General features: G+C 36.5%; 1 non-coding gene across 1 annotated transcript; it reads right to left on the bottom strand.

Annotated features, from left to right (window-relative positions):
* Positions 1-317: 317 nt before the first annotated feature.
* LOC128882551 (5S ribosomal RNA) lies at positions 318-436 on the bottom strand. Its single transcript, XR_008458462.1, has one exon. It is a non-coding gene; the product is annotated as a 5S ribosomal RNA (ribosomal RNA).
* Positions 437-3,466: the final 3,030 nt, after the last annotated feature.

The following is a 3,466-nucleotide window of genomic DNA, read 5'->3' as shown; positions in this document are numbered from 1 at the left end:
AGGAATTTCTCTTGGAAAGATCGATTCACAATGTTGTCGTTTATTAAACATTCCCCTTGTCGACACACTGTGCCATTGTACTTGATAAGAACCTTCACTTCAATGGAAAACTCAATTTCCCATTGTAATCAATATAATACTAATCGAGTCATATAATTGCGTGGCAAAGTATAATTATGGTCAATTGTTATTGCCCTCATAATCTTCCGTTCAAAAGGAAATTGAGGCTCTCGAATTGGAAAGGTATTACTTTAGAGGTCATGCTCGCAATAAAACTATAAAAATGAACCCAAAAGGTAAAGGGACAAAAAGGAAAGTGCCAACAACACGCGGTGTTCCCAGGCGGTCACCCATCCAAGTACTATCCGCGCCCAACGCATCTTAACTTCAGTGATCGGACGAGAACTGGTGTGGCATGCGTGGTATGGTCGTTGATATTTATTAAACATTCCCTTTGTCGACACACTGTGCCATTTCACTTAACGGGAACTTTCACTTCAATGGAAAACTTCATTTAACTTCAGTGATTGGACGAGATCTGTTTTTTTTTTTTTTTTGACATACGTTTATTGTGAAACAACAAATTAAATATATTTACTGTTGAATTATATACATATACGTTTTGTAATTATAAATTCATCGCGATGGGTATAGAAAACTTTTTCCAAATTATGTACGTTACAAATTTACTGTTAAACTAATGCTTCACTAACACCTTATAGTTAAGCATTCTTACATAATTCGTATTTTGGCGGCTATGCTAATGGCGGCGATATCGATCATATCGACGGTATCGATATCATGCAACTATGTTCACATAGGAAGTTAAGCGTTCTTCTGTATAATACTCTTGCATTATTATATCTCTCTTATATTCAGCATACAACATATTAAAAGTGAAAAATTGTAATCAGAGCAATCTATAATAAATATTCATTTGTATCACAGATCCATCATTTCCTTCCAATAAATATATTAAATAGTATCGGTGAATTGACGGTGCCCTGTGTAGTCCGTTTTCGATCTTGAAGCTTCTGGAGGAGGCCGTTGCGCCCTCTGCAACATAAAATTGTTTACCGCGTAGCATGTACTAAGTCATTTTGATCAGATGTTTAGGAAATCCCTTCTTTTTAATTCGCGATTTTAATTCGCGCTCTACGTTACCCGCGGCGTCAGTGTCGTACTACTACATACACTGATATGAATACTATGGATTGGGGATGCTTGCTTTGAGTATATAGTATATGTATAGTATAGTATAGTATAGTATATACAGGATGTCCCAAAAATGTTATAACACCGTGAAAGAGGTGGTTCCGAAGGTGATTTGTAACAACTTTTTCCTTAGCGAAAATGTTGTCCGAGACTTCGTTGAGGAGATATTAACGGAAAACACTGACCAATCAGAGCGCGAGGATGCCGATTGAGCATGATGCTGTGCGCACTAGCGCGCGAGTGGTAGAAATATTCATAACTTAAGGGTGCGCAGGAGACCCAGCAAAACTCCAAGTTGACTTCAGCGACAGTTGCGGAAAAAGTAGGAAGCTCTGGGACAAGGATAGATAGATCCTTGTTTTTCCAATGATGCTGTGCCAGAGAGGGAGATACAACAATCGGAGGAGAGACAAAGACAAAATGATGTCAAATGTTTGTAATTTTCCAAACCGTTATTGTAATTTTATGAGGCGAGGAAGTGACCTTTCCGACTGATTTTTTTTTTGAAACTGTTCCTTATAAAATTCTGCTGCGGAGGATAGTTACACATTTTGCAATTCGCTTTTGAAACGTGCTAAAAATACGTTCAAAGGTAGGAAATTTTTTTTTTTTCAATTTTTTCCAAAAAACGCTTGACGAGGCGATAGATTTACTTTCCCTTATTACGAAATGCATAATTATTATATGTTTTTTTCATTATTGTGCTTGAAAAACGAGAAAAACTATCTAGTAGTTCACCTACTTTCCGTTGGTGGCGCAGGTTTGTCTCCTGCGCACTCTTAAGGGTGCGCAGGACCCAGAGCCAAACTCCGAGTTGACTTCAGCGACAGTCGCGGAAAAAGTAGGAAATTCCGGGACAAGGACAGAGAGGGCGATACAACAATTGCAGGAGAGACGAGGACAGGGCGATTAGGCTAGCATGATTCTTGTCAAGGATATTGAAGCAAAGAAGCAATATTTTCTAATAATTCTGGTTTCAAAATATTCCTTGTACCTTGGCGCATGCCACTGTAAGGCCCGATTTTGGAAAGTGTATGTAAACAAATTTATTCTATAAGAAAAAAAAACCATACTTTTATTATTTATAAAGTTTCAAGACCGAAATTGTAAAATCAGGCGTTAGAGTGGCATGCGGAGTGATGTAAAGAATATTTTAGAAAAAGAATCGTGAGAAAATATTGCTTCTTCGCTTCAAAAAACTTGATGAGTTTCGTTGCTGTGAAATCTTGATGATTTGTATGGCAATATGGCTGCTTCGCTATCGTGCTTCCCGTTCTGTTGTTACTATCAGAGAGGATTAGATAGAGTGGAAGGTATGAGTATACGATTTATAGCGCCTCTAGTATCCCAGAACCGAACTTTTAAGGAATCGTTTAGAGCGTGTAGCGCTCTATATTATATATATTATATTTTCTGTGCTTACACCGTTATACCTGCTTATACCGTTATACGCGGGAATAAGACCTTTGGGACGCGTCTTTGCTAAAGTTTCCATTCTTTTGTTGTGCATCACCGAGTGTAGTTGTGCGTTTTGTCGTCTTTTTTGTAAATTTCGACGTTGTTTCCTAATATATACGTAAGTATATTTTAGATAATGTTTGCATGTTTTAATAATCAACGAAAAAGTATTCTAAATTATTTCGCTTATTTCATATTAATTGAGCGTTATTTTCGAGTTATCCTTTGTTCGAAATTTGAGCGTCGGTCATGGCCAACAAATAAGTTTTTTTAGTAAATTCCTAATATTCCTGTTCATCGCGGCGTCCGATTCGAAGCATTTTATACATAACTTAAAGCTACATTTAATAAATTATATATATGTATAATTTGATAAAATGTAATTGTAGTATGCTGCTGTGTTTTCATGATATGTACATATTTGTATATATTATTTTTTTTCTTAACAGTTTACTTGCATACATAAATAAAATGCCACATAAATGTGCCATGGCAGACTGCATGCGTAAAGCAGGAGATGCTGGAGTAATATTGTTTTCGTTACCAAAAAATCCTGCTATGTAAGTACACAGTATGTTTTATGTGAATATTTATTACAAATGTGAGGGAAAAACATTAACGATGACTTTATTCTTTGTAGCCGAGACAAGTGGCTCCAATTTGCAAACATTGATGCCACAGAAAATAGGAGCATACGTATATGCAATCTTCATTTTAAAGATAGCGATATATGGAAAAGGTATCCAAGGCCTCTTTTGAGACTGAACAGTGTACCTTGCTTCAAGCAATTAAA

This window comes from Hylaeus volcanicus, unplaced genomic scaffold, assembly GCF_026283585.1.
Source record: "Hylaeus volcanicus isolate JK05 unplaced genomic scaffold, UHH_iyHylVolc1.0_haploid 12062, whole genome shotgun sequence".
Classification (NCBI taxonomy): domain Eukaryota; kingdom Metazoa; phylum Arthropoda; class Insecta; order Hymenoptera; family Colletidae; genus Hylaeus; species Hylaeus volcanicus.
Note: the sequence above shows the minus strand (reverse complement) of the source record. Positions and strands in the feature narration are given on the sequence as shown.